At 41.0% G+C, this 26,277-nt stretch overlaps 3 pseudogenes; all 3 read right to left on the bottom strand.

Annotated features, from left to right (window-relative positions):
- Positions 1–2,872: 2,872 nt before the first annotated feature.
- Positions 2,873–4,149, bottom strand: LOC102486209 (actin-related protein 2/3 complex subunit 5 pseudogene; annotated as a pseudogene).
- A 475-nt stretch (positions 4,150–4,624) lies between these two features.
- LOC102485778 (actin-related protein 2/3 complex subunit 5 pseudogene) lies at positions 4,625–8,349 on the bottom strand (annotated as a pseudogene).
- Positions 8,350–8,449: 100 nt separating this feature from the next.
- Positions 8,450–26,277, bottom strand: part of LOC102485343 (von Willebrand factor A domain-containing protein 5A-like) — a 28,129-nt pseudogene continuing 10,301 nt past the window's right edge.

Genomic DNA, 26,277 nt, shown 5'->3' with positions numbered 1-26,277 from the left:
CCTCCCTTGCTATCTTCCTCCCTGTCTCCCTTCCTCCTTGTTTCCCTTCCTTCCTTCCTATCTTCAAGTCATTTTACCCCCTGGTTGGAAAACATCTTGGTTTACTAAAAATTTGATGTTAGTTACAATCCATCTAAGGAGTTAAAGTAAAATAAATATAAGACTGAACCCTATAAAACATATTTCTACATTTTTACTGGGAAGACAGGCATGAAAGCAGTTTCAGAGACTGGAGTCTGTGGAAGCGCTAGTTAAGAGACTTGGCATTCCCAGTCATCACTAGCTCCTCAACCATCTCTCATGCTTCTGTCTGTGCCCACTCCCACTATCAAAGCCTGTCCCTGCTGGGAGATAGGTCAGGTACCCATAACGAACTTGAACTAGAATACTGGACCAGTCCCTGGCTTCAGATGGTGTGGACCAAGTACTAGGGGAACTATCACCTGTCTCTCAGTGAGCAGAGATTATAGCTTTCATCTGTCTACCTATCATGTTATCTATTTGTCTTACCTGTTTATCATCTATGTATCATTTCTACATCTAGAATCATCTATCTTGAATGGGTCTTTCATTTTGTATGAACACTCTACTGCGTCCTCTATAAATATCTGATGCTTACTGGTTTGTTTCTGTGATGGAAATCAGATATTGTTGTTTGCTTGACAGACTCAGCTATGTCTCAGACTATGCTAAAGAGGAAGAGAGAGATTCATAAGGCAGAGCACAGGGGCACCCCCTTTGCACTTGGATCTAGTGATAAGATGCACAGGGAATGACAAGAGGAAGCAGAGCACCAGTCCAGGAAGACTGAGCTCATGACCAATGACTCAGAGAGAGATTTTGGGCCAGACAACAAGGGTAAGGTCCCCTTATCACACCAAGTATATAAGGAGAGAGCAACCTAATGGCAAGGGACTTGAAACTAGGGCCTAGAAAAAACTGCTTTACTAAATGACTAAATGCTTTCTCCCAATGAGCTGTGGGGTCCTCAAAGCTGATTTGGGGCTGGACCTATGAAGGCCGCTCGAAGATGTCCAGCAAGGGGGAGCAGGTAGCAGATCTGGGAATCTGCCAGAGCCCAGCCAGAGTCTGCCTTGCTCTATTTGACTCCACTGTATCCATGTGGAAAGAGGTGCCAGCCCTCTGAGTGTGCCAAGCACTTGCACTGGTGTGACTTTGGGCCACACCTAGGCCAGCCGATGCCTGGGCTGCATCAAGATCTGAAGACTCTACTGTAGCCTCTTTCTTTAACTCTCACTGAAAAAATATTTAAACCTTTAAAATCCTTGTTCTTTCTAATTGGTGGCCCACAGCCTGTTCCTATGTTACTGGGAAAAGAGAAACAGTCAGAGCAGCAGGCCCATCACATCTGTCTGCTACAACTGCAGCTGTATATGAAATTTTCTTCTTCCTCTTCTTTCTTTTCTTCTTCTTCCTTTTTTTCCTCCCTTCATCCTTTTTGTACTTCTTCTTCTTTTTCTTCCTTTTTCAATTTCAGCTATTTAACTTTATATTAATCAACAATTTTAAAATGATTTTAACGTGATTGATTTATTGATTTTTTTTTCAACACCGACATTTTTTTTTATGGTTTCTCATTCTTACAAAACAAAACAAAACACAGGTGTCAAAAACAGCAGAGTTTACAGAATTTCTGCACCAGTTTTCATATAAGTCAGTGACTATGAAACTGGTGTCCAATGTAAATAATAAACACAGGCCGATCTCTGTCTTGGTCACATGATCAGGTGGTTTGTTTTTGGAGCTACTATACAGTAATAATTTTTATAATCACTGGTCATTTCTTGAGAACCGATTTAGTCTGTCCAACAAAGTGAACAATTTTTTGCTGTGTGGAATTTTTTCTTGTTTTTTTTTTTTTTTTTTAGAAAACGCTGAGATAAAACACAGAATGTGTTAATGGATTGGCTCTGAACCAAATCTTCTGACATCCCAATTACCCTGAAGAACACTGAAGACATTTATAGGGCATATTAAATAATAGTTGTACACCTCATAATGTCTAAGGCAGCTGCTATATTTCAAAAGAAAGTAGTATTTCATTAAGAGCTGCCCAGAGTTGAGTGACATAGGTTTCCACATCCTTTCTGAATTGTAGTAGTTCCCCCAAACAGAGTCAGGGTAGTACAACAAAAGTTTTATGTTCATAGCAAACAGGCTCTGATATTTTATGGACGCACTTGTATAGAGCAAGACTCCTTGCCCTGGACCCTGGGTAATCACAAAAGAATTGAGAGGTCATGATTTCTAGACTCTGAGCACAGAAAAGTAACACGGAGGCAGGTAGAGACCCGGCTGGAACCTGACAGCATGTTCATCCACTACTCGGTCCCAAAGCAGGTTTTGCTTAAATAAGCGAAGTATGGTCCAGTTTTTCAATGTTAGTAGCTGCCAATCTCTCATAATTAAAAAAATATATATTTCTTGACTTGCAATGAGTTTGGAAACTAGCCTCAAATTGTGATAAAATCTCTCAGTATTAGATAAGAAAAATATAATCCGAAAACCCAGCCAATAGGGTTTAAAATTGCACAATTAATCTTGAACATAAATTATACTATATACAGTCTGGTGTGCATATTATTAAAATGGGTCTGAGAGGATGAAACAAACTCTCTTGTTGAAACATCATTCCCTCTTTATCATCCCAGTTTTTGTTAAAGGAAAACTGTTATGTACTTTTCTTTACAGGTATGAAAAAGGAAGCAAGAAGGCAAAGCTGAGAGACACAGATGCTACCCACAGGGTAGCGGTGGCATTTGGTTATTTTGGTCTTTGAACCAGTGACTCTCACTCCCCAGCACACATCCAGTTCCTGCTGGACTACACAGTTTTCCTTGCAGTCAAGACACTACTTGGGCCCTACTCCTCCAACAGCAAGTGCCTTTTCATGACATTGCAATAACACAACACTGCTGCTGTCAGAGGGGCTCTCAAAGCCTTTATAATACACTTCATTAGGGGATCCACTCCATTCTTGTCCAAAGATTGAACAGCCTTTTCAATATCATTAGCGTTACAAGAGATGAGTACCTTCAAGACAGTGCTGCCTGCTCCATCCTTCACTGCCTGACCTTTGGTGTTGATGGGGGGGTCTTCAGAGCGGCCTGTAGGGCAGCTGCCATGTTTCCTTGTCCCAGGCCAGGAGTCCACCTCGCCATCTTCAGGCCAGCCTGGCCATCTCCCTGGTCTCCCTCATCCAAGAACTTGTTCTTGTACTCATCCACGTCCACCTTCCAGAACCGGCGACCACACCACGTTCTTCAACATCCTGCTCTGGACCGTGGCAAAGGCCTACTTGTCCAGCTACCTCTACCTTGGTGAGACCAGCCCGCAGCCGCCCACAGGCCCAGGCCGTACTTACTTCCCTTTTCCGCTCTGGTGCGTCAAGGCAGCCGTGGCTCAGGAGTTCTGGGCCTGTGCACTATGGCCGCTCCTTTCTCCTCCCGCCGCCCGTGCCGCCTCCGTATTGAGTGCCTGATTTTAGTTTGACAAGAGCAGAACAGAAAGAGAGCGAGCAAGCGAGAGAGAGAGAGAGAGAGAGTGAGAAAGCAAGCTGGCAGGTCTGGGACTCGAACCATGGTCAACCATGTGGGAGTCCAGTGCCCATAGTCACAATGCCACCTGCCAGCCCACTTAATCAACAATTTAATTTGGTAAGAGAACTGATAACTTTAAAAATGGAGGTTTATATCAGCAAGATTAGGAAGAGAGACTTATTATAGAATATTAAATGAGAGAAGGAGTTGGCTAGTTAAAGAGATGATCTAGATTGACTCCATGAATGGCACCCAAATCCGTGATAGAGACTTGGGCCTCTGAGGCCAATGTGGCTCAGAATGGCCTGTGGTGCTGGAAGCCATCCCCAGCCAGCAGCTAGAGTTGTACAACACACTGTGCGGTCCACACAGGAAAGTGAGAGTGCTTCCGTCCTGCCTCACCACACATGGTTCAGTCCCCTCACCCACATCTCAAGGATGCGTTATCTGATGGCAGAACCTGAATCACATCGAAACCTAACTGCAAGGACACCTGAGATGTCCTTCCAACCTTTGCACATGTTGGTTGGCATGCTGACTGACTGTGTACGCTGTAGTCACAGTTCTTTCTTTTTAAACTGACAATCATTGATTTCTAAGCCACTTTATTAAGGTATTATTGACATTTTAAAACTACACATATTTGATGTTTGATGTTTGATTAGTTTGGAGGTAAGTGTATCCACCTTAACCCATCACCACAGTCTTTGTCATAAATTTATGCAGGACCTCCAAGAGTTCCCTCCTGCCTTACTTACTTACATTTCCTAATAAGAACACAATGTGAGATCTATCGTCTTAGCAAAATTTTAAGTATAGTCAAAGCAGCATTTTTAGGTGTAGGCACTATGCTGTAAAGTTGAGCTCTAGACTTATTCATCACGTACAACCAAAACTCTGTGCCTTTGACTCCCTGTCTCCCTTTACTCCAGTCCCTGATAATCACCACTCCACTGTTTTATGTGTTTACTATTTTAGGTTGATCGTGGAAGTGGTTTCATATAGTATGCACTTTCTGTATTCAGCTTATTTCACTTGGCATATCTATGAACTTCATTTGTGGACTACACAGTTTTCCTTGCAGTCAAGACACTACTTGGGCCCTACTCCTCCAACAGCAAGTGCCTTTTCATGACATTGCAATAACACAACACTGCTGCTGTCAGAGGGGCTCTCAAAGCCTTTATAATACACTTCATTAGGGGATCCACTCCATTCTTGTCCAAAGATTGAACAGCCTTTTCAATATCATTAGCGTTACAAGAGATGAGTACCTTCAAGACAGTGCTGCCTGCTCCATCCTTCACTGCCTGACCTTTGGTGTTGATGGGGGGGTCTTCAGAGCGGCCTGTAGGGCAGCTGCCATGTTTCCTTGTCCCAGGCCAGGAGTCCACCTCGCCATCTTCAGGCCAGCCTGGCCATCTCCCTGGTCTCCCTCATCCAAGAACTTGTTCTTGTACTCATCCACGTCCACCTTCCAGAACCGGCGACCACACCACGTTCTTCAACATCCTGCTCTGGACCGTGGCAAAGGCCTACTTGTCCAGCTACCTCTACCTTGGTGAGACCAGCCCGCAGCCGCCCACAGGCCCAGGCCGTACTTACTTCCCTTTTCCGCTCTGGTGCGTCAAGGCAGCCGTGGCTCAGGAGTTCTGGGCCTGTGCACTATGGCCGCTCCTTTCTCCTCCCGCCGCCCGTGCCGCCTCCGTATTGAGTGCCTGATTTTAGTTTGACAAGAGCAGAACAGAGAGAGAGCGAGCAAGCGAGAGAGAGAGAGAGAGAGAGTGAGAAAGCAAGCTGGCAGGTCTGGGACTCGAACCATGGTCAACCATGTGGGAGTCCAGTGCCCATAGTCACAATGCCACCTGCCAGCCCACTTAATCAACAATTTAATTTGGTAAGAGAACTGATAACTTTAAAAATGGAGGTTTATATCAGCAAGATTAGGAAGAGAGACTTATTATAGAATATTAAATGAGAGAAGGAGTTGGCTAGTTAAAGAGATGATCTAGATTGACTCCATGAATGGCACCCAAATCCGTGATAGAGACTTGGGCCTCTGAGGCCAATGTGGCTCAGAATGGCCTGTGGTGCTGGAAGCCATCCCCAGCCAGCAGCTAGAGTTGTACAACACACTGTGCGGTCCACACAGGAAAGTGAGAGTGCTTCCGTCCTGCCTCACCACACATGGTTCAGTCCCCTCACCCACATCTCAAGGATGCGTTATCTGATGGCAGAACCTGAATCACATCGAAACCTAACTGCAAGGACACCTGAGATGTCCTTCCAACCTTTGCACATGTTGGTTGGCATGCTGACTGACTGTGTACGCTGTAGTCACAGTTCTTTCTTTTTAAACTGACAATCATTGATTTCTAAGCCACTTTATTAAGGTATTATTGACATTTTAAAACTACACATATTTGATGTTTGATGTTTGATTAGTTTGGAGGTAAGTGTATCCACCTTAACCCATCACCACAGTCTTTGTCATAAATTTATGCAGGACCTCCAAGAGTTCCCTCCTGCCTTACTTACTTACATTTCCTAATAAGAACACAATGTGAGATCTATCGTCTTAGCAAAATTTTAAGTATAGTCAAAGCAGCATTTTTAGGTGTAGGCACTATGCTGTAAAGTTGAGCTCTAGACTTATTCATCACGTACAACCAAAACTCTGTGCCTTTGACTCCCTGTCTCCCTTTACTCCAGTCCCTGATAATCACCACTCCACTGTTTTATGTGTTTACTATTTTAGGTTGATCGTGGAAGTGGTTTCATATAGTATGCACTTTCTGTATTCAGCTTATTTCACTTGGCATATCTATGAACTTCATTTGTCTTGTCAGAAATGGCAGAATTTCCATTTTTATGTTTGAAAAAGCTTTGTTAGAGCGTGCATGCACTCCCTTGGGGTTGGGAGGGAGTAGAAAGAAAGTGAGAAAGAAAACAGGGAGGGTGAGAAGTCACTCCCAAGAGGAGATTGCCCCAGTACAATCCCTTCTCCTCCATTCTCCTTTTGGGATATTGGACACACATGCACATGTATCTGGCATGTTTGTCAAGCCGTTGGGTCTGAGACTCGAACCGCATAGTTGGCCATGTGAGATTCAGCTGCCTTAACCACCACCCCACTGGCTGGCTCCAAGATTTACTCTTTTTATAAGGCTGAATAATATCTCATTGTATGTATATGTTAAATATATATTTGTTAAAAGCCTACAACTTAATAACAATTGAAAAATGGGAAAATAGTGAGCTCAGTTCCTTATATATCCTGGTTATTAATCTCTTACCAGAATAAAGCTCAAGAACCAGCCAGATATCATGGAGGTTATAGTAACTGGATCTCACATGGCCAATTGCATGGTGTGAGCCTTGGACCCAGCAGCTTCAAAAACATGCCAGACAAGAAGAGTAGAAGAGAAAAAACTGGGGCAGGGTCATCCTCCATTGGGGGGAGGAGGATATTTCCTCTGTTTCTCTCTAGTGAGTGCATGCACCCTATGGCAAAACTTACACACACACACACACACACACACATATATATATATATATATACATGCACACACACATTATATACATCAAGTTATTGGAAAAGTTGTGATATATTTTTTGCATAGAGAAGCACAGGAAAAATTCTTCATGACTTTTCTGAAAACTCAATCAACACATTTCACACATACGTATATATAGCTTGCACATATTTTTTTTCATATTGTGTGGTTTTTCTGTTTATTTTCTATATTACTTCCTTTGCTTTCCAGAATCTTTTTAGCTTGATGTAATCCTATTTATCTATTTTTGGTGCTGTTGCTCATGCTTGAGAAGTCTTACTTAAGAAATCTTTGCTTACTCCAATATCTGTTTGCCCTGTATTGGTTGCTGGAAAAGTCAGGATTCAATTTTGCATAGAAAAACAGAAAAATACATCATGACTTTTGATGACTCAATACTTTCCTCAAGTTCTTCTATGGTTTGGGCCTTTAAATTTAAATTTTTAATATTCTTTGAGCAGATTTTTGTAAATGGTGAGAGAGAGGAGTCTAGTTTCATTCTTTTGCAGGTAGATAACAAGTTTTCATATTATCATTTATTGAAAAGACTGTGTTTTCTCCAATGGATTGTCTTGGCATCCTGGTAGAAAATTAGTTGACTGTATGTTGTTGGGCTTATTTCTAGACTTTGTAATATATTTTCTTTTTCTTTTTTACATTTCTTTAAAATATTTTTATTTCATTTCCTTTTATACATTCAATCATGTTATTTAGCTTACAAAGTGAATATTTCAACATGTAAACATTTCTCCCTAGTCCAGTTGATAAAACTATAAAATTATCTTCAACAGATAATACCATATTTCTTTGTCCCATTAATGATTTGCCTCTCTATTTTTCTTCTAAATGTCCTTCCTCAGACTCTACTCTTTCACATACACTATATCTGGTATTCACATCCATTTACTGTGTTTCTATATCCTTTAGTCAATCAGTTTTAGTGATAGAGTGTGGACACTTGATATATATTACGTGGGGGCATACGATGTTTCGATTCATGTAATGTTATGCCTTCAACTTTGTTCTTTTTATACAACTCACCCACAAAAAAATTACTAAAAAATCTAAATTTAACATCAATTCTGTAACCTTCAGCCTGGAGTCTATGTCACTTGTTCTTCCTGCTGTCACTCTGGAAGGCCTGGGAGGAGCATTTACTGCATACAGATACTTTGGATTCCTCTATGAAAAGGAGCAGATTCTGGGGCTACTATAACTGCCTGCAGGGACATGCCAGGGAAAAGAAAGTTACCCAAAGGGAAGCTAAAACAAGTGAGACAAGAGAAGTAAGCATCCTTTATTTTTCTGACAAGGAACTGATAGGAGCAATCTAAAACATGAAAGGACATCTCAGCAGAAGGGCAGGAAAGGAAGTGACATAGTCAAGGTAAGGCACTTCTCTTCTGGTGGGATCTTCAGAGTGAAAAGATGGCCAGATCCATGGATGACTTCAGGAAAGTATTAGCAGCTTTCACGAGCCCATGCATGGCAGCACCTGTGATGAGAAGAGAACAGAATGAGGGCCGAGGTGTTGCACCAAGAAGGAACATTCTCCTTCCAATGTCCCCTAAACTTCTCTGTCCCTTCCCCTGAGACCTTTCCTCAGGACTCCTGATGTTGCTAGATGCCCAGCCTTTCCCTTAATGTCCTCTGCTTCATAAACTCAGCAGCAGTGGGATAACAAACATTCAAGAAGAAAATGCTCCAAGACCAGTCTTAGACCCAGCTGGGTGCAGAGAATGAAGCAAATAAATGCCACCCTGTGTTCTTCTTGCTGTTCACAGTCCTTCTTCATGTCTCCTTCCTCCCTTATCCATATCTCCCTACCCCAGCTGAAAATTTCACCCTCATCATGCCAAAGGAAGAACTAGCTGGGAGGTCACAAAAGGTCTGAGTCAGGAAGTAGAAGGTGACCATGGAACTGTCTCGTGTGACCCTCCCTGGCATGGAGGCTCAGTGCCTGGAAGTAAATTGTTCTTAGGACTTTGCTCCTACCTGCATGGGTGCAAATCCAGGCCACAACCTTCCTTTCCAGAAGCTCCTACTCGCACCTAAGGTCCTTGCCATAGGAATCCAGCCAGAGCACAGCCAAGATAGTGGCCCAGTCTGAAGAATCCACACATTGTGGCAGGCAGAGACTTCCCTGAAGCCTCTCAGTTGGAGAAGAAAGTCCCTCGGGGAGGCAGACAGCTTCACTCCCTCCTCACTTACCAGCCTCCAAACTTCTAAATGGACTCACCCAGTTTCTCTTGACCACCATCTGATATGTGCAAGGCATAATGCCAGGTCTTAGACCCCATTGTGACAATATACTGAATTTGAGGGTGGGAGGAGCTTAACGTTCAAGACCAGTGTAACTACCAGGAGAGTACTAGAAATCCCTAGAGCATGATGAACAAGAACTACCCAGCTGTGGCAAGACACATGCAAAGCTGCTTTGTATTTTCTGATTTTGGGGGGTTTTATGATTTCTATGTGAACCCTAATTAAAACAAACAAACAAAAATGAAACAAAACAAGGAAATATTAGAAGTTGATTCATACAAAACAAATGATTTGGCCAAATTTAGTCTTCTAGCAAATGATGGAAGTGGAACTAAAGACTAGATATTTGGATTTTAGTCATACTGCGATGATTACTCAATAGAAAATCCCAGCCCAAGGGTAGAACACAGTATCCTGAGTTTTAACCCACTATTCCCAGCTTCAGTTCTGGGATTTCTCTTCAGAGCAAGAGAAGTTCCTCTTTTATATCATGGCCTTTAAAATCTGTAAACATGGCCGAGGCAACACTCTGCAGGGACTTCCTGTATGTGCAGGATGTGTGCATATGCCAGTGCTGAGGCCAGATCATGGCACCAAGACCCCATTAGGTGTGCACTCTCTCTCTGTGAAAGGAATAAATTAACAAACTGAAAATAATAAATAAATTTAACAATATAAATAAAATTTAGAAATAGCTCTCATGTTCCCTTTGGGTAGCCTTATTTCAGATTATATTTCTAAGTTCCTTTCGTTCTCTCTTAAGAGGACTGTTTACATCACATCAGTGAGTACCTCCAAGTTTACTTGCCTAGTCCAAAAGAAAGTATCATGATGATTTTTAAAATATGTCTCCTTTAAGCAGTCCCATATGGAGGCAAATGCACTTATTAAATTCTACTGCCATGGCCTAGGAATACAGTAGCTATCAGATCATCCCGCTGCCCTGCCTTCAAATATGCTGATTCACACAAGTTTCTAGGCATCTAATACCTCTGATTGTCATGTGCAACTGCTCTTAAGTGAGTCTGATTCTCTTGTCTACTTGTACAGGTGGGAATGTAGAACCAAAAATAGTCCTTGACTTTTATACCTACAAAGTGTTTTTGTGGCTACCGTTTTCAGTAAAAATTGCAATGCACTGCTTGGAGGTCTTTGGGGATCTCTGCCGGAGACCTGCTCCAGCCAGGGTGGGTTGAAATTCGACAGAAAGCCATGCAGGTGAGAAGAAATTCAGGCAGAGACCTCAATGCTCTTTAGCATGTTCCCAGCAAACTACAGTCAGAGCAAGCTCAAGACTACAGAATCTATGACTAGGAGACATACATATTTATTGAGGGATGTTTGCAGGAGTAGGAGGGGTGAGGGGGAAATAAAAAATTTTACTGTAAAAAACAGGGTATTCAAAACATGACAATAACAAAAGCATGATTTCTGTTCTGTTTGATCAGGTATAAACAGTCACAGTTCTCCAGGTGAGAGTCCATTTGTCTTCTTAGATCTTGATTACTGGGTAGAGTCTTTTGGGTGAGGGGGTTTTCAGCAAGCTTAATAACTTCAGTCCCAGGCCCACTTGATAACTTCAACCTCAGGCCAGAGGCCTAAATAGAAATCTTATTTAGTTAAGTAAAGACATGGTTAATAAATACTAAAGTGGAACATCTATATTATCTTTGGGTAATCTACAGCTAAGAGGGTGAGCCTCATGTGGTCTTGTGAACAGCTTAATGACTGTCTTAAAGATTATTGTGTACATGTGACTCTGAGAGAAACTTCAGCATTCTTTATTGTTATTTTTCAGGCAGGTAGAGTGAGTCTCACAGAATAATTTCCATTTGCCGCCACCTTAGGCGTCAGCATTCTTTCAGGATTATTAGTTGGTTTTATTGTAAAGTTACAGTAAGGCTGGGGGTGTTATTTTACCCTTGCAGGGTACCGTAATGACAGTAAAACCCGTGGCAGAGAGGCTGAGAAAAAAACAGCACAAACCAGCACAACAAACACAGTTGAAATCTTGAGCTTGTAACTGTTAGCCTTGCTTGCAGTTCTTCTCAGCCAAGCCTTGCTTAGACATGAGAGGCAGCTCTTTTAGGCTCTGCCTGTGTTGGCTGCATGGCCTCTGCCAGATCTCATTCTCTTTTTAATACTTTATCTCTCTGTTTTGTCACCTACAAATAGGAAAGTGTTGGTCTATATCTTCATCTGAATCTGGGTCTCCAAAGAGTTCAGAACCTGGTGGGTCAAAAATCTACTTAAAGTTTAAAATCAATTCATTTTCCAGTGTTATGGGTGTTTAATTAGTTGTACTCAGTCAATATAGTCATCATTAAAAATAATTCAAATTCCTTACAGAAGTTCAGATGTACCAGAGCTCTTGATTTTCTTGGATTATTGGCCTGGTAACCATATCAGAAAGGAAATGGCATTCTCACATGATTTGTCCTCAGTGAATCTAACCTAGAACTCTGTGATCCTCTATTCTCTTCCAAGTGTTTATAAACTGTCCTTTCAATTATTTGAATAGAATCTTGTGGGGACACATTTAAGAGAGAGAGCCTGAGGTTTGGGGACATGCTCTGAGCAAACACCATGTGCTCTTTTGGGGTTTGGCAGAACTTTGTAACCTGTCTTTCCTTGACCTTGGTTACAGACAGAGCAAGGGTGGAAATTGCTAGGGGCATTCCATCAGACATATCTGATGGACTTCAAGAAACATCTTGACCCCAATTAGTAAAATCCAATCCCTGCTCCGTATCTGAAAGGTTCTTTAGCCTACTCTGGGTGTGGTGGCATACTCCTTATGGAGAAGTTCTTTAGCTCCTTCCCCACACCTAACAGCTAGTTCTCTGCATTAGAAAAGAAGATGAGATTTTTCTCTTGATGGGATTATCACCAAGGGGTACACCTGGCCTGGTATGACTAAGCCCTCATAGATTTGTTAATTGCTTCTTATTGTCTGTAACCTGGCAATCAATGTATGAAGTGTTGTAAAACATACATGTGTAATGTCTCCTTGTACTATACATAAAGACGTCCAGTTCATCTGGGCGGCACAAGTTGCTTGGGCTACCTAGGCTCAGGCTGCCTATGTCCGTTTCTACTCTATCTTTTTGTCTCATTTTTTCTGCTTCTTCCATAGTAGCGCCAAGCCCAGGGGTAGACACCAGCAGAATCTTCCTTATTTAATTGATGTGAGGAATAAATAATATCATGAGGGCTAAGTGCTTAGCAGTGTCTGGCACAGAGTAATCGCCATGTAATATTAGCTATATAATTAAGATGAGTAGCAGGAAATATAAAGTAGGAGAGGATTTTTACTTTCACTTTGCTGTCACTCTAAACCATCAACTCCTACTAGCTAGCCCATTAATTTCTTGTTCTCTTGCTCTAACATAACTCAAAATTCCTGTCAGAAATTAACTTAGTCTATGGCCCTTACATTCTCCTCTCTTAGCTGGGTTCTGATCTATCTCAATTCTCACAACTGACCTCGCCTCCTCAAAACAAAATCATACATGTTTTTGGCTGGCAGGTGGTGTGGTAGTTAAGGTGCTGGATCCCACTTGGCCAACTCTATGGGTTCGAGTCTCAGACCCAGTGGCCTGAAAAACATGCCAAGCACATGTGTATACATGCCCAAAATCCTGAGAAGAGAATAGAAGAAAAGGGATTACAGCATGGCTTTTCCCACTGGGGGGGGTGATTTCTCATTTTCCCTTGCTTTCTCTCTGTCTCTCTCATGTGTTCACATGCCCTATAGCAAAAAAAAAAATCTAAAAATCAAAACAAAACAAAAAATACCCCAAAGTATTTCTTGCTTCTCTTTTTCCTTGTCTCACCTCAGCAGGACAAACAGCATTCATATCTTCCAAATTCATCCCCAGGGCCTTTGCCAGATCTTCATTCAGATCCCAGGAACCATTTGCATTTTGGAGGGAAATCAGTTGCACAAGACCATTCTCATCAAAGTCTTTGTAGAGAAAAAAAGGAAACAAATGAAAAATGACAGATTTACTGGCCACTTAGCATATCTGAGAGAGGTTCCTGAGTCTCGGCAAAGGCTGCAGCAAAGTGGCACAGAGGGAAAGTCACTAGACAGCATCCCAAAAATCTGTGTTCAAACCCAGCTTGTGAAGGATGGCCAAGAGAATAGGGGCCCAAACAGGGTGGCTGCAGAGTTCTGTGGAGCAAGAATCCAGCCTGCAGGCAAGCTGCGTAAACTGAGAAGGCAAAGGGAGTGTTCAGCTAGAAGTCACCCCAGATGCCTGGGGTGGCAGATTTCAGGTCCCTACATTGTAGAGGCTGGGCTGTCCCTGTCAAATAGAGGGACTGGGCAAATCTCACCTCCTACCTAATGGTTTTCAAACAGATTCCTGCGTAGAGAGAGCTGCAAGAGAGCAAAGCACTGAAGATTAGCCCTTCACTCAAGCATGAATCAGATAAGCAATCTGAGACCCATCTTACCTGCAGGCATGTGCTCAGGCTTTACACTGGTCCTGCTTGTGGGAAAATGAGACAGTCCCATGTCAGGGAGGTTGCCTCTGAGGCACATGGATTTCATCCATTTTGCTGCCACTATGTATTAGCCCTATATGTGTGATGGACAAACTTTAGTGAAAAAAGTTCTGTAGAAGTGCTTACCTAGCCCATACACATCCTTGTAAGCCATTGGTCTATGGAGTACAGAGCTCATAACCACTTTGCTCAGATGTCACACTCATGCAATAAACAATTTCACTTCTGTTTTGGGGCGCAGGAGGAGGTGTGTAGAACAAAGATCGTGTATGACCTGAAACATACCAGAACAAATAATGAGACTGAGAAACCCTAAGCTCTCTGCAGTAGATGAACGGCCCTGCTAATTTGAGGCACAAACCCTCCCACCCACATCTGCTTCTGGTATCACCACTTTGTGCCTTTCTTTTCTCCCCTTCCTCCCTTCCTCCCTTTCTTTCTCTTTCTTTCTTTCTTTCTTTCTTTCTTTCTTTCTTTCTTTCTTTCTTTCTTTCTTTCTTTCTTTCTTTCTTTGCTTTTACTACAGGGAGTTCATACTCACCAGAGAGACAGAAAGACAACACTTACCCCCAGGGGGAATGGCCTTGCCACAATTCCTTCTCCTCCATTCTCCTCTTGGGATCTTGGGCACACATGCACTCACTCCTGGCATGAATTTTAAGCTGTCAGGTTTAGGACTTGAACTGTGATCGGCTATGTGGGAGTCCAGCAATGTAACCATTACACCATGTGCTGAACCCTGTGCCATCCTTTCTCATGAGACCATCTCCTGCATATCCCCTTGCTCTTTGAGACTTTTTCTACCTTTCACTGTGTGCTCTGGAGCCCCTGACACATTCTAAATAATCTTTCCTGCATATTTAATTTTAATACAGGAGGAATTCTTAACTTAAAACTAATTTATCCTTCTAAAAACCAGTTCTCCCGCTACCCCTCTCAAATGGCTGCTGCTCAGTTCTAGGCACTCAGACTGGGAGGTGGGGTTGACAAGCTCTTCCCTTAATGCTGCATCCAGACCATTACTCCTCCACCCTCACTTATGCTACCTTCCACAGGTCCTGACTACATTTACCCTCCAACCTCCCATCATCCACTGGAGGATCTAAAAGCCAGACCACAGACTCCCATCCACTGTAAGGCTTTCATCACCTTGAAAGACTTCAGCATCTTGGAGATGGCCTATCCAAAGTCTTAGTGCCAAGCATCTTGACTTCCGCAAATCCAGTGACTTCTGCTCCATTCTCCTTTAGCTTACCAAGACATAAGGACCTCACTATCGTGCAGAATTGTTTCACTTGTAAAATGCTAAACTGAACACAAAAATCCTATTTTTTTTGAGAGGTTTTCATTATAGGGCACATGCACTCACCAGACAGACAGAGACAGGGAGACAGAAAGTGAGAAATCATCCCCCAGGGGGGATGGTCACACCGCAATCCCTTCTCCTGCATTCTCCTCTCGGGATCTTGGGCACGCACGCACACGCCCCAGGCATGAGTTTTAAGCCACCGGGTCTGGGACACGAACCATGGTCGACTACATGGGAGTCCAGCAACATAGCCATTATGCTAACTGCTGGTTCCCCCAAAATCCTATTTTTTAAATGCAATTTCCAGTTTTTCCTGATTTTTAGCACAGGGATTCCTATGTTATCTGATCTCTGACCTCATCTGGGGCTTAAAGGCTTTAATTCTTCTTTCTTCCCCCTCTGTTAACTCCCTTCTATCTTTACTCTCCTCTCTGTTCGGCCCATACAAGTATTGTTTATCATCATTATCACCACTGTCATTCACCAGTCTCTTAGTCTTTCCACATTATTCATCTAAGAGTTTGAGACTTGGCTCATGGGACTTCTTCTGAAGTCTTATTATCATCCTGATAAGTTGAATATCATATGGATAGTCACTCTTTCAACCTAACCAACATCATTTGACCTCCTCAAGTCTCAAGACCATAATACGTCATCTTTGATTTTTTTTTACTTTTTTTTACGTTTGTTTGTTTGTTTGTTTGTTCGTTTTAAAGATTTGTGTTTGACTGAGAGAGACAGAAATAGAGAAAGAGGGAAAGTGAGAAATCAGCACCTATCATCCCCATATCAATGTCTCCAATTCCATGTTCCTAATTTCCTTCAAAACATTCTTCTGGCTAAACCTCATCCTTGAAATTAAGCCAATACTCTACCCCTATTCTTGCACCACAGCTGCTGAAGACTGCTAAAGTAAACTGCAAAAACTAAAAAGGTCAAGGTATTCAACTAAACTGGCCTCTCAACACTCCTTGACAGATATTTCTGTTTCTCTCTGGGCAATACACTCCCCAATTATCCTAGTGGTTCTTTTAAACCTTTCCATTCTTCAAATCCTTTATTCTGTTGCTTCCACTCCCAAGCTCATTAGCTAATCTTCATGTTTAACTCATGAAAACTATAGAAAAAGCATCAGATAAAAACTCCAAAACCTTGCCTTTTGGGCTAAACTAGAAATCTACTATTATTACATTTTTTCCTCTTCCTGGAAAAAGTGGGAGAATGCATTAGTCCTACAGAGGTTAATCTTTCTACTACTGTGATAGTCCTCAAACACCTCTCTCAATTATTAGGTAATGAGAAAAGTCATGACACATTTTTGCATACATTTTTGCATCATTTTTTGATGACTCAATAGCTACCTCCTCCCAACCTCAGCCCTAGTATTTTCAACCTTCTCTATTGGAACTTTTCTCTTATCATTGCAACATTCTTCAACTTTCTCCCATTCTAAGATTTTAAAGAAATAAAATACACAAAAACCTGCCTCAATTCTATAATTTCCTCTATAACTATTACCCTCTATTTCTTCCTCTTCTATCCTAACATTTTTATTAAGTTCATACATGTTTCCCCTCATTTACTCTGAGATGCTTTATAATGTTGATTCTCTCCTGACCTCTCCAATGAAATTGTTCATTATAAGATTAGTAAGGAGTCTTTGAAGATAACCCAATATTCCCTTACCAATTTCACTTTGACTTCTCTAAAATATCTGACTGTTTGATAACTCCCTTTGTTCTATCATAGTTCCTTTTAGTTATGAAAATGCATTAACTTCTTTTCTTCCTACCTCATTATTTTAATTTTTTTGTGGACTCTTCTGCTGCCCTTACATTACATTCTATGTATTCTTCATGGTTTCATTCTCACCCTCCTTTCTGTTCATTTTATACCCACCCTTGTATAATCTCATCCATTCTTATGACATTAGTTATTACATAGATATTAAATACTGGCATATATTTATCTTCATCTTGATACCTTTTTGAACACCAAATTCATTTATATCCATTCTTATATGGATATTCCATACCTATTATTTTCCCCCTATTTAAATAAATAATATAATCATCCATCCAGTTGCTTAACCAGAAATCTGGGCATCATCCTTAATGACTTACTGCCTCTATACCCAATCAATTCCTAAACTGACTTCGTATAAGCTCTAACACATGTTCTTCCTTATATTTCCTGCTAGCACCTCAGCTCAATCTACTTCATTCTCCTCTGATACAATAGATTTATATCTAATCTCTCTAGAAATATTGCTTCTTCTCAAACCATTCTCTACACTGGAATGAAAGTTATAATTATAAAACACTTGATCACATTATTATCCTTCTGTAATTCATTGTGTCCCTTAAAATACAGTTCAAACTCTTCAAGAGTTAACTATAAAAATAGTTAATAACAGTTTCTAATATATAGGGTTATTATGAGGTTTAATTAACTTAAGATATAAAAAGTACTTAGAAGAAGAGCCAGTATGGAGTAAGCCCATACAAGTATTATTTATCATCATTATCACCACTGTCATTCACCAGTCTCTTAGTCTTTCCACATCATTCATCTAAGAGTTTGAGACTTGGCTCATGGGACTTCTTCTAAAGTCTTATTATCATCCTGATAAGTTGAATATCATATGGATAGTCACTCTTTCAACCTAACCAACATCATTTGACCTCCTCAAGCCTCAAGACCATAATATGTCATCTTTGATTTTTTTTTACTTTTTGTTTGTTTGTTTGTTTGTTCGTTTTAAAGATTTGTGTTTGACTGAGAGAGACAGAAATAGAGAAAGAGGGAAAGTGAGAAATAATCCCCCAGCAAGGGTGACTGCACTTTAATCCTTTCTCCGTTCTCCTCTTGGGATTTTTGGGCATACATGATGCAAATGCTACTGGTGTGATTTTCAAGCCACCACGTCTAGGATTCAAACCATGGTTGGCCTTGTAGGAATGTAGCATCTTTATCACTATGCCACCTGCTGGCCCCTTGTTTCTCATTATCTTTTCTCATTTCCCCCTTTAGCCTGTATTTTCCAGTCAAAGTGAAACACCTACCTCACTTGTATCACTCTTAATTTTTTGCTTAAGTTTGGGTTTTCTCAGGTGCTGCTCCTGATCTTTACAATGCTTTTGCTTCTCATTCCTTGCCAGGATAACTTACCTAACCCATTAGGTCTCAGGTAAGATGTCACCTATTTGAGGAAAATTTCTTTAACTTCCACTCCTTCCCTAGTATATTTAATTGTATTGATGCCTATCCTGCCTTCTGTCATACATGTTCAGTTTATCTGTGTTGTGGTATTTCTTATACCATCTTAAAAATCTGGTCATCTGTTTGCCACCCCTCCTTCTTCCTCACCCCACTCCCTAGGAGCAGGAATTGTATTCTGCTCACTACTGCATTACCTGTGATAAGTGCAATGGCCAACATAGGAAATGTCCAAATAGGAAAACATGTAAGACACAAATGCATGAATGATATGGGTCTCACCTTGAAGCCTCCTCTAGAACTAATATACATATCTTCTCTAGCTATGGAGTCCTGTTCAGGGGATATCTTTAGCTGACTCAAATCTTCAAGCCCCTAATTACTACAGTCAGTCAGTTTATCTCAGGCCAGAGACATTCTTGGCAATTGAGAGTCATTCTGTAAAACTCCTGTTTATAAGGAATTTTTGTGATTTTTTAAAGACATTTTTGCTACAGGGCATGTGCACTCACCAGAGAGACACAGAGAGACAGAGAGACAGTAAGTGAGAAATACTGCCCCTCACTGTGGGGGATGGCCATGCCATGATTCTTTCTCCTCCATTCTCCTCTTGGAATTTTGGGCACACATGCACATGATACTGGCATGAGTCTTAAACTGCTGGGTGAGTCTCTAACCGTAGTTGTCTATGTGGGAGTTAAGTGATGACGTAACCTTTATGCCATCTGCTGATCCCGCTTTGTGATCTTTAATCATCTAATTACCAAGAAGATAAATCTGTTGCAGGATTAGACAGTTTGATTACTCTGTGCTTATTATACTCTCTGTTTGAATGTTTCTTTGACATTTTTCCTTTTGGATTATTTTAAACCTGCCAGCTACTGGGATATATTTTACTTCCTTAAGATAAAGAATGTTTACCAGTAGCCAAAAATCCTACATGTACAAAGACAATAAAAATAAGGCAATTTTATAAATCTTTATTTAAATAATATTCTATTTCCAGGATCTCTTAGTCTTTATGAATTTGAATAAGACAGAACTCACCACAGACAGCAATGGGTCCTGACATTGCAGCAGACGCGCCCAACAGCATGGGCCTCGGGATGTCCCTACATGTCATGGGCCCCTGAACGGGCTTGTTGAGCTCCTTGTTGATGTCAATGAAAGCCACGTAGGATCTCAGGACCCCAGATGCCATGCTGATGTTCAACACAGCTTTTTTAGCACTTGCTGGAGTCTCCCTGCTGCCCATGTCCTTGGCCTGGATCAAGGACTTGGCAGCAAGGCGTTGAACGGTGAAGCTGAAAGAAAAAAATTCCTGAGACTTAGGGAAAACACCCACATGCCAGGTATTTGGTACTTTGAACAGGCAGGAGGAAAAGTTATTTAGTAGAGAGAAGAGAAAGTCAGACAAGGAGAGAGATAAGACTCTAGAAGATTAGAGAGGAAAAGTGGCTGCAGGGAAACAATTGAGCCCAGAATTAAGAAAAGGAATTCAACTATCCAATGGCGGCAGAGATAAAAGAAAAAAAAAAAGACAATAAAAGAAAAAGGAAAAGAAAGAGAGAAAAAAAGAAAAAGAAAGAAGAGGAAGAAGAATAGAGAATATCAAATGGGAGGGGGAAGGAAGAGAGAAGGAAATAAGTAAACTCTCACTTGGCATCAGCCTTGGGCTATATTGAAAGCATCACCTTTTCCTCCAAACTCTGGCCCTGGAGATTGTACTTCAGGCATACTTTCCCTGTTGCCTCTGCTGGCTGTGAATAAGAGAAAAGTATAAGAGAACTAATGGAAGGAAGAGACTTTGAGCAGAAGGGTCAGAAAAGGGGTCACTCCCCAACTCTACATATTGAATTTCCTGACTAAGAATGGGCAGCTCAGGAAACCAGAGAGCTGAGAGGGTGGAGAAGGGGCTGAGGAAGAGGATGGGCTGGTTCCACTTAACAAGTACACGTCCTACTGGGATCCAAAGCCTCCTATTATTGCCTATGGGCTTCTACGAAGTTGTCTTCCAAGTTTTCAGCAGGGACAGAGCAACCCTGACTAGAAGAACCAAGGAGAGAGATAAAGTAGAAGAACCAACACAAATGGGAACTCATCAACATTGCCCCAGTGAACTGGGCAGAGATGATTAACCTCTGACCCCTGAAGATGACAGTCTGTTCTGGAGAATGTAGGTTGGCAGACAGACCAGGAGGCAAATCCCAGCTCAGAGAGAAATCTTGTACCACAGGCTTCAGAGACTACTTCTCTAAAGACCTGCTCAGGAAAGGGAACAAAATAAATGAATAATAAAGCCAGTAATAACTATTATTAAATGCCAGGTGCTATGTGACACAATGTATGCTGTGTTTAAACCGCAATCCTATAATAAGAGAGGGGCACATTTCTCAGTTCCAGAAAGCTAGAGCTGAGAGATTTATTATCATAAATGTGAATAGAGGAAACGTTTAGGAAAGGAGATCCCTGAATAAAAGAATTAGAGAAGAGATGGCACTTCCTGGGAAATAGGGACTTAGAAACATGACTAGAGGTGTCTTCTCCTTGTGCACACTTACCCAGTGGGTACCAACTCATCACTCCTCTGATCTATTAGACACATCACTGCTCTTCCTTCTCCTTGTCTCTGCGTTCTTGTCATGGAGAACAACATACAGTACCGAAAGTGACCCCAACACAAAGATCCAGAATTTTAAACACAACAGCCAAAGCTTATAGTTTCTGTCTCTGTTTTATATGCAAAGGCCCCAAATGTTTTTGGCATCTCATCTCTGGGCTTTGAGCTATTGACCAGATGCCATTTCTCCTGACAATAAGTGGACCCATTTTATTACGGCCTTGAATAATAAGAAAATGCATCCCAGAGTGAGTTGTTGCCCTGCTCTTGCAGCATGGTCTCCTTCCCATACCTCTGAACACGCACACTGCCCTCACCTTGGACTGCACCCTGTCCTTGTCTGTGATAAATTCTGAAGCTCCCCCTGAGACTCAGGCAATGCTTTTGATTAGGCTTGTGGAAGCACCTTTGCCAGTGCTGAATGAGAAACATCTGCAATTACAGAAGGATAGAGTTAGAGACAGGCATTAAAGAGTGAAATGATTGAATTAACATATACTGTTCAAAAATACATAAAAGGATAGTCCACTTTTTTTTTTTAAAAAAAAAAGGTTTTTGCCATGGGGTACCTGTACCTGCTGGAAAGAAACAGAAAGAGAAAGTGACAGGGAAAATGAGAAATCACCCCTGGGGAGGGCATGGGGGCATCATGCTGCAATCCCTTCTCTGTCACTCTCCTGGGATTAGGGGCATGCATGCACATGCACTGGGTGTGAGTTTCAAGCTACCAGATCCAAACTCAAACTGCAGTCAGCCATGTGGAAGTTCAGTGCCATACCACTACACCCCTTGCTGACCTCCAACAGTCTGCTCTTGACCAGAAGTGTAATCACTACCATTTAATGAACATATTCTTTACTTGGGAAACTCTAAAGATGCCCTACATTTATGAAGCAACTTAACTATCACAAGATTCTGAAGAAGTTGGACTCTGCTTCATTTTGCAGATAAGGAATTGAGGCCTAGAGAATTGAAAAATCTGTCCATAATTACCCACTAAATGGGAGAGATGGCACTGAAGCACTAACCTTTCTGACTATAAGATGACCCTGGTAAACCATGAAAAAGATAGACACTCCCTAGTGCCTGGCTAAAATTGCTTTGCCACCTGTCTTCCCTAGCAAGAGTCTTCTCTGGGTGGGGAGTATTTCTCCTCCTGCTCTTCTAACTGGAGAGTTCTTGCCATGTCGCTTCTTAATGACAATTTGGTTTTTTAAATAAACCTATAGGGCTGTCCCATAGCACAGTGGTTAAATGCTGTGTGGAGAGGGCTGGATCCCACATGGCTAACACAGTCTGAATCTCAATCCCAGAAGCTTGAAAAACATGCCTGGCATGTGTGTACAAGTGCCCAGCACCCTTATGGGAGGGAGAAATGGAGAAGAGAGGATTGGATCATGCCTAGGTTCTACTAAGTGGGGAATGAGGATTGCTTTCTCTCTCTCTGGGATGCACACACACCCTCTGGAATTAAAAATAAAATCACCTATAAACATAAAATACATTGGTAATACTAATGCAAGCATTTTTAGAACTGACACAGTTAGTTTTCACTATAGATTAATACACTGGGATACTGGTTTATATATCAGTCTCTTTTTGAGTTGGGTTAGTGTGTGTCATCATCCCCAAGCCTACTGACATCAGCAGTGTGTGCATGCGCAAGATCCCAGGGGGAGATGAAGGGGAAGGGACTGTGGTGTGGCCATCCCCCATTAGGAACAATTTCTTACTTTCCCTCTCACTGCCTCTCCAGCCAGCACACATGCCCTCAGGCAAAAACCTCTCAAAAAAACAAAAACAAAAACAAAAACAAAAACAAAAAACAGATCTGCTCCTGCCCTAGGAACTCATCAGAAGCATAGTAGTCTCAGAAGGAAGATAAATCATTTTATAAATTTTCATACAAAGTATCTAACAATAAAAACCAGAGAAAATCCTCAAATATTGGGAAATTATGCACTGTACTTGTGAATTACACAGCCTTAAAGAAAAAAATTATAATTAGGAAATATTATCAAAGTGGATGATTAAAGCATATGACATATCCAAATTTAGAATTCAGCTACAGCTACGCTTAAATATCTATGTATAAATACATACATTAGAAAAGAAAGTATAAAAATAAATTACCTAAGCACCCTTCTCAGGATATTAGAAAAAGAACAGCTAATAAACCCAAGGAATACAAAAGAAAATAATGAAGATAGGAGCAGATAATAATGAAACAGAAAAACAATCATATAATAGAAGTCAATAAACTCAACAGTGCTGATTCTGAAAAGACTATTAAAATTGATAAATATGTAGGGCAAGAAAAGAAATAGGAAAGATACAAATAACATCAGGAATAAAAAGGTAACATTACTACAGATTCTGCAAAATTTAATAAATTATGAAAGGTTTTCAGAAAGTCCATTAGAGGCATATTATGGGGAAAAAATATGGATTTCACAATTTTTTGTACTAAACTAAGTTTGTATTTTAATTCTAATTTTCCATGGTCTTTTTGAAGTTCTCTTGTAAAAGGCAACATCACACCCTGGCAACTTGAAAACATGTTGGGAACATATGCACGCATGCCCAAAATCTAGACAGGATAGAGAAATGGAGAAGTGACTGCCATGTGCCCCCACTAGGCAGTGCTTACTTGCTCTCTCTCTCTGGTGAGTGTATGTGCCCTGTAACAACAACAACAAAAAATATATATGTGTGTGTGTGTGCGTGTGTGTGTGTGTGTGTGCGTGTGTGTTTGTGTATAGCCCAATAGCAAGCACCACACCCGGTATACATGAATAGCTAAAAAAAAAAAAAAAATCTTCCACAAAAAAGTCTCCAGGTCCAGATGGCTTCACTAGGAAATATCAGTGAATATTAAAGAATGAAAATCTTTCAGAGAACAAGAAATAAAGGAAACATTTGTAGCTCATTTCATGATGCCAGCATAGCATTTATTTCAAAACATGACATAAGAAAGAATGTTAATATTTTTCATGAAAATAGATTCAAAATCCTAAGCAATTACTAGCCAACTAAATCCAAAACATGTAAAAAAAAAAAAAAAAAAAACTAGTACATCAAAACTAATTTGGGTTTATTCCAGAAGTGCAAGGTTGGTCTAATATTTAACAATAACAATTATGACTCACACATTAAGAGAGTAAAGGAAAAACTCATATATTTATCTCAACAGATACATACAAAAATTTGATAAAATTCAATATCCATTCATTGTATGAAAAAAGAGGTGAAGAACTCTCAAAACAGAAATAATAATGTTATTTCCCTAATCTCATAAAATTAATGGCTGTGATTTAGGGGTAATTTCTCACTTTCTGTCTTTCTCTGTCTCTCTGGTGAGGCCACACACCCTATAAAAAGAAAAGAATTGGATAGTCAACTGACTTTGTTTACAAACATGATTATCCATAGAAAACCCAGGAAATCTGCAAATATCTTTCTATCTGTCTATCTATACACACACACACACACATCCATACACATTAGAGATATATTTTTGCGACAGGGCACTTGCACTTTCTGGAGAGACAGAGATAGATAGAAAGACAGAAAGTGAGAAATCACCTGCCAGGGAGGATGGCTAGCTGCAAACCGTTCTCCTTCATTCTCCTCTTGGGTCCAGGACTCAAACTACAGTGGGCCATGTGGGAGTTCAGTGACATAACAATTATGCCATCTGCGAGTCCCACAAGGTCAATATTAAAAACAATTATGGAGATTAATTTCTATACAGATATAAACATCCAGTAAATAATAACCAGTAAATAAAATATTTTAAAAATACTAATTAAAATAGTAGCAAGTGACCAGCAGTTAGCGTAATGGCTATGTCACTGAACTCCCATGTAGCCAACCATGGTTCAAGTTCCAGACCTAGTGACTTAAACTCACACCAGCCACATGTGTCTGCCTGCACAAGATCCTGAGAGGAGAATGGAGGAGAAGGGATTGCAGTGTGACCATCTCCCCTGGGGGGGGGAGGTGCTGTGATTTCTCACTTTCTTTCTTTCTGGTGAGTACATATGCCCTATAATACAAACTTCTAGTGAAAATTCAGGAATACCACTACATGGAATTGAAAAACATTACAGAGAGATTTTATGGGTATAGCTAGATTAAGAACATGAGTAAATTACTGATTTTGTCAGAAACCAAGTTTCTCACCTTGGTGGAAGGAAGGCACAAAGACAGTTTCAGAGAAAAAAGAAAGAATGCTGTGTTGTTACCTTGGAAGTAAGTATATCAATAAAACCACATTTAAAAAATATTTTTCAGGAGCCAGCAGGTGGTGTGGTGGTTAGGGTGCTGGACTTCCACACTGTTGACTGTGGTTTGAGTCCCAGACCCAGTGGCTTAAAACTCATGATGAGTATGTGTGCATCCATGCCCAAAACCCTGAGAAAAGAATGGAGGCCCAAAACCCTGAGAAGAGAATGGAGAATACGAGACTGCGGTGTGGTCATTCCCCCCTGCAGGGTGTGATTTCTCACTTTCTGTCTCTCTGTCTCTGGTGAGTGCACATGCCCTATAGTGAAAATCTCTGTCTCAAAAAAATGTCAGTTCTAGGAGTAAGTAGGTGTCATGGTAGTTAAGGTGGTGGGTTCCCACATGGCTGACCACCAAGTGGGAATTGAGTTCTGGACCTGTTGGCTTAAAAATGATGTGGGGCGCATTTTCTTGCATGCCCAAAATCCCAGGAGAAGAATTGGAAGAGAAGGGATTACAGGATGGCCGTCCCCCTTGGGAAGTGATTTCTCACTTCCCTTTTGTCTCTCTAGCAAACCCATGTGCCCTATGGCAAAAGCCTACACACACACACACACACACACACACACACACACACAAATTGCCAGCTCTGTTTGCTGAAAATGTCTAGAATCAATGTCAGCTCAATAGCGAGCACCAGACCTAGCATGCGAATATTGATTTCTACTTACTGTTTTCACCAAGGAAACAAAACAAGACCAAAAATAAATAAATAAAATAAATAATGAAAAACAAGGCTTCTTACAGAATGATTGACTACAGATCTGGGAAAAATATAGGTGAGCTTGAAACATTCTGGGTTATAAAGAAAGTCTTCACAGAGCAAAGAGATGAGTGAAGAAGACGTAAGAGCAGGATAAAGGGCTCCTGCCAGGCAAATCTGGAAATGAGACTAAATACACAATGCATTATATACCATAACACATTTAAAAACAATAAGAAAATCCA

Source organism: Tupaia chinensis, unplaced genomic scaffold (genome assembly GCF_000334495.1).
Source record: "Tupaia chinensis unplaced genomic scaffold, TupChi_1.0 Scaffold147980_1, whole genome shotgun sequence".
NCBI lineage: Eukaryota > Metazoa > Chordata > Mammalia > Scandentia > Tupaiidae > Tupaia > Tupaia belangeri.
Note: the sequence above shows the minus strand (reverse complement) of the source record. Positions and strands in the feature narration are given on the sequence as shown.